The following is a 6,046-nucleotide window of genomic DNA, read 5'->3' as shown; positions in this document are numbered from 1 at the left end:
ATGTGGTGGCTTCACCACGACATGAGCAGAGCCGCAGCAGTGCTGTGCTGCATCGTGCTGCTCTTGGCAAACAACTTCTGAGCGCGTGTAGCTGCTGTGTCGTAACAGCCACAGGATATGTGAGGGAAGGCCCAGCATTTGATCTTGACTTTGATACCTCCTGACAATGCAGACAAACTGAGGATGTGCCCCAGTATTTTTGCTTTCGTGTTGGCTAAACACAAGAGCTGTTATAATTCATTTCCTCTGCTTTGCCTTGAAACAACATCAGGGAACACTGGAAGCCCTGATGGGTACCTGGCTCTGTGGCCCTTTGTGAGGGTGGGGAAGGAGCTGGTCCTGTGCTCTTCCAGAGAGAAACTGCAAAGTGGCTGGTTCTCTGAGAGAACTTAATCTGCTCATGTAGGGCTGGGCTGCACCTTCCGCCTCTCCAAACAGCTCATCACAGTCCCATGATTTCCAGCCTTTTAAGCCCCTATATGCTCCTGGCCCATATTTGGGCAATGAAGGTCCTGCAGAAGGCTGTGGATCACTCCTCTGCAAGCTCTGGCCTGGCTGGAGATGCTGTGCTGCAGAGGGACTGCGCTGCACAGGGCCAGCATGTCAGGTTTGCGCTGCTCCTAAGCAACCTGAGTAAATAGAACATTTCGCAACCCTTAACCACAGCGCTTGCTCCACTTTCATCTATAATTATCTTCTGCATCAGAGCTCTCAAGAGCAACCAGCCTACCAGATTTTGCAGGATATTTTGCATTCAGCTTCAGTTTGGCTGCCTTTTCTCATGCATTGCCAGTCGGGATAATATTCTCCAGACAAGAGGAGAAACATAAATACCCTGCAGACTAGAGGAACGTGCAATATGCTGGAAGCCAAGAAGTGGTCTCTCGCCAGCCTCACTGCTGATTGCTGTTTATATTCTGCGTGCTTCTGAGCTTTGTTATTTGAAAGAGGCCTTATAACTTGCCCCCAAAGGCAGCCAAATCCAATTCTTGGTGTTTGGAAAAGCTAACATGCAAATTCTGTTTAGGAAAGAGCCTGTGGCTCCAGTAGAATGGACGAAGACTCTTCCATTCCTCCCTTCAGTGTTTCTTAGAGTTAGTGTCCAAACCATCCCTTGATGATCCTGATCTAAGGTCTGTCCTAGGCACTTCATTTCAAAGCCAAGAATAGAACCCAGGGTTCCTGATCAATGTCCTATTTCTGGTTGTGCAGCCTCTGAGCAAAATGTCTGCCTAATCCTGCTCTAGGTGTGAGTCTTGGTAAGGCTCAGGCTCATGCCTCTGCTTCCAGAACTGGAAAGCTGCGCGCAGGGCCTGGAGCCTGGAATGCTCCTTGGCTGAGGTCTGAAGACACAAGTAGCCCAAGTCTTTGCTGCAGCGATCTTTGGATTTCTGACAAAAGCTCTGCTCTTTGTGCTTGTTCACTGAACTTCAAGTTCAGATTCAAAACTGCTTTAGAACAGGGTTCAGTGCCTCAGAGGAACAAACAAACCCTCTCGTAGCTGGTAGTCCATCAAGTCACACAACAAAATGTGATTTAATATGCCCTGACTGCTTGATGTGTAAATCAGTTCTTTGAGTTAAAGAGTGGCAGCTTTTCAAGCTCAGAGCTGTGTGTTAACAACAGTTTGGGTTGTGAAATACATCTTCCACATGCAGAAAACAAGCAAGACAGTGCTCACCAGCCATGTAATCCCAAAGTGAAGGTTTTCTTGCACGGTGAAGATGCAGTTACATGTGCTGATGCCTGGGGAGGCCCTAGGAAAGCAGTGCTGACTGCTCTGGACTGGAAGTGGTGTTGGGTGGAGGCTGTGGCTTTGGGTACAGTTCAGCAGTGGTACAGGTAGTACAGTCAGCCACAGGCTGTGGAGCAAGGGAGTGAACTCTTCCCATGCCCTTCAAGTGCCTGTTTGGTCACCTGCAAGAGTGAGCTTTGCATGTTGCATGCTTAAACAATGTGTATTAGTTCTAAGTTGTCCATATGCATTATTGTTGGCATGGGCAATGTGCTAAATGACAGGTAAACTGGCACAATGACAGCTTTGTGATCCCAGAGAGCTCGTGGCTGAGCTGCTCTTATAGAGCATACAATCATATATATGTATCTTATAGAGCATAGAATCATAGAACCGTAAAATGGTTTGGGTTGGGAGGGACCTTAAAGCCCCTCCAGTTCCAAACCACTGTCACGTGCAGGGACACCTTCCACCAGAGCAGGTTGCTCCAAGCCCCTGTGTCCAACCTGGCCTTGAACACTGCCAGGGATGGGGCAGCCACAGCTTCTCTGGGCACCCTGTGCCAGCGCCTCAGCACCCTCACAGGGAAGAGCTTCTGCCGAAGAGCTCATCTCAGTCTCCCCTCTGGCAGGTTAAAGCCATTCCCCTTGTCCTACCACTACCGTCTCTAATGAAGCATCCCTATAGCCCCCTTTCAGACACTGGGAGCTGCTCTGAGGTCTCCATGCAGCTTCTCTTCTCCAGGCTGAACAGCCCCAATGTTCTCAGCCTGTCTCCACGCACGAGGTGCTCCAGCCCCTGATCATCCTCATGGCCTCCTGTGTACTTGCTCCAACAGCTCCATGTCCTTCTGATGCTGAGGACACCAGAACTGCACACAGTGCTGCAAGTGGGGTCTCACAAGAGCAGAGCAGAGGGTTCCACAAGACATCTTTGACACAGCACCATGGCACCAGGCTTGGCTGCTTCATCTCTCTCCAAGGCAGGGAGAGCTGCGGCCACCAGCCAGGACAGTGGCTCTGTCCAGGCTCTTGAGTTCCTGTTAATTTAAGCAGCACTGGCACGTTTGTACCCTGCTCCTTCTTTCTGTCCATCCTGTGCGATGATGTGTGGGAAACCAAGTGACAGAAACCACCACAGGAACAGAAAGCTGATTTTAACTTCCAGGTATGAAGATTTCAAAGTCAATTCATGTTTTTGTAACCTGTTTAGTACAAAATGGCAAAACTCCTTAAGAACTTCACTACAAAACTGTGAAAGGGGCAGTCATGATCTGAATTAGGAAAGGAACATCGCTTTTTTTCTCTATAAGAAACTAAATAATAATAAAATCATTCCATATGCATTCTTTAAAGGAAACTGAATATAGACAGCATGGATTGCAATAAACAATTGTTCTGGAAATGCTAAGACAGTTGGAGGAAGGACACTGAATGATCAGTGTCTTCCAGTTCAAGACAGAACAATAGCGTGATAAAATTTCTCATTACTTACATCCCGTGTGGATTTGAACATCAGCAAAGGATGTTAAACCTAAAATGACTGTATTTTCCTACGTGCACAATGAGGCGAACACTGAGTTTTGTATCTGTTTGAACAAGAAAGAGGTCATACCTGTACTCAGCATCTGCATGTCAGCATGAGCAGCTGTAGAGGATGGTTTGCTTGCAGTAGAATGTAACTGCCCTTGTAAAACAACAGGGTCTTGGACCCGCAGGATATTTCCCTACTTAAGGAACTCTCCCTGTTCTTGTACCTGCCTGTGTCCTGGCTGGGAGAGCTGAGCTGGCAGCCCCAGCCTGTGTCTGCTGCCAAGCCCAGAGTTCAGCTGCGCTTTAGTGTGTTTCACAGGGCTGGAGGAGAACAGGAGGAAGCTGTTCCAAGATTGGTATCCTAGAAATCATAGAATCATGAAATGGTTTAGGTTGAAGGGATGTTAAAGCTCATCCAGCTCCAACCCCCTGCCATGGGCAGGGACAGCTTCCACTAGAGCAGGTTGCTCCAAGCCCCTGTGTCCAACCTGGCCTTGAGCACTGCCAGGGATGGGGCAGCCACAGCTTCTCTGGGCACCCTGTGCCAGCGCCTCAGCACCCTCACAGGGAAGAGCTTCTGCCTGAGAGCTCATCTCAGTCTCCCCTCTGGCAGGACCCCTAAGCCCTTCTCCTCAGGCTGCTCCATCCAGTGTCCCCCAGCCTGTGTTTGTGCTGGGGATTGCCCTGACCCATGTGCAGGACCTTGCCCTTGGCCTTGTTGAGCTCTATGAGGTTCACACAGTCCCACCTCTCCAGCCCGTCCAGCTCACTCTGGATCCCATCCCTTCTTCCCTCCAATGTGTCGACTGCACCACACAGCTTGTGACGAACTTGCTGAGGGTGCTCAATCCCACTCATCCCAATCAGCTGGAGATGGCAGTGTCCACAGACTTGGCCGTCCTGTGTGACATGGAAAGTGGAAGTGCTCTGGGGGTGGCTGGAAGACTTGGGAATTTGCCATCGTAGTGTCCTTAGAAGCCACAACGAGCCACAAAAAAATGTTTCATTAGCTCATTACCCTCCAAAAGACAAAACAGAGAAATGAAACTTACGAAGTTGTGCCATTTTGTATCTTATTAATGGCCAGCATCGTGTTAATTACCACACCGGATATGTATAAATTCTTGGAGCTGTTGTCTTCAAGCCCTTCTGCTGGAAAACCAGGCATAAACCAGTAACTTTGCCCATTTAGTTGGTGGTATTTCTGTAACAAAGCCCGCAGCCCAGTGGGCACTTTAAACATGTTTATTTGTCCCCATCCCTTGCTAGCAAGCCCCACATTTTCCCAGGTTTCCATCCCATCCACCGGCACACCATGGCTCTTCCACAGCAGGTCTGTCTGCAGGTCTTGGGGCAGACATGGATGTGTTAAACTTTAACCATGTTGATTAACATTTGCACGGTCAAGGCCTAAATAAGACTGGCAAAGAGGACAAGAGGTGGTAAATCTCCCAGCAGGAATTCGCTTTGGAATTAGGATACAAATCGGGGCAGTTCCTGTTGTGTTCCACTGTGACACTGGCACTTTGGAGGCTTTTTATTCACGTAGGAAGGCAAATCCGGGGACGGCAACACTGAAATCTGCTTCACCCAGCGAGCAGTGTGACCAAGAGGTAGTTTTCCCCTCAGTGCTGTCTTCTGCTGCTGTTTGGGTGATCCCTTTTCCCCCTTTTCCCCCATTTACTCCCCTTTTCTCCACCACAGTGGATGGGTTCCCCTGTGCCTTCTCCCAGCCCCATCTCAGCTCTACCCATTCCTCCTGGGACCTAGGCTGGATCTAGACTAGATCCCAAGCTGGATCGATGGGTTGAGGTTCAAGAAGGCAAAGTGCTGGGTCCTGCACTTGGGCCACACCGACCCCCTGCAATGCTCCAGGCTTGGGAAATTGTGGCTGGAAACTGCTCATGGGAATGGAGCTGGGGGTGCTGACTGATGGAGCTGAGCATGAGCAGCTTGTGCCCAGGCAGCCAGGAAGCCCCCAGCGTCCTGGCCTGTATCAGCACCAGTGCGGCAGCAGGGCCAGGGCAGTGACTGTGCCCCTGCACTGGGCACTGGTGAGGCCGCACCTCGAATCCTGTGTTCAGCTCTGGGCGCTCACTGCAAGAGAGACATTGAGGTGCTGGAGCGGGGCCAGAGAAGGGCAACGGAGCTGGTGCAGGGCCTGGAGCACAAGTGTGATGGGGAACGGCTGAGGGACCTGGGGGGGTCAGTCTGGAGAAGAGAAGGCTCAGGGGGGACCTGATCGCTCCCTACAGCTGCCTGAGAGGAGGATGGAGCCAGGAGGGGGCTGGGCTCTGCTCCCAGGGAACAGGGGATGGGACAAGAGGAAACGGCCTCAAGCTGCACCAGGGCAGGTTCAGATGGAGCTGAGGGCCAATTCCTTCCCCAAAGGGTGCTCAGGCACTGGAAGAGGCTGCCCAGGGCAGGGCTGGAGTCAGCGTCCCTGCAAGTGCTCACACACCGTGTAGCCGAGGCCTCAGTGCCGTGGGTCAGTGGTGGCCTTGGCAGTGCTGGGAGCGGTTGGGCTGGAGGAGCTGAAAGGGCTTTTCCAGCCTGGTTGATTCCAGGATTCCATCGCTCCACGAATCCATGGCTCCCAGGCTGCGCCCTCCTCAACTCTCCCAGCCATAGCCCCTCCCCTGAACCGGAGCGGTCCCGCCCCCTCGCCTGGCCCCGCCCCCGCCCCGGTCTGGCCCCGCCCCCATACGGCCCCGCCCTCCCCCCCCCCCCGCGCGGCGCTGGGCAGCAGCGGGGCCGCCGCCATTTTGGAGGCAGCCGG

The sequence above is a fragment of the Lathamus discolor genome, chromosome 1 (genome assembly GCF_037157495.1).
Source record: "Lathamus discolor isolate bLatDis1 chromosome 1, bLatDis1.hap1, whole genome shotgun sequence".
Classification (NCBI taxonomy): Eukaryota; Metazoa; Chordata; class Aves; order Psittaciformes; family Psittacidae; genus Lathamus; species Lathamus discolor.
This window is presented reverse-complemented; position numbering follows the sequence as displayed.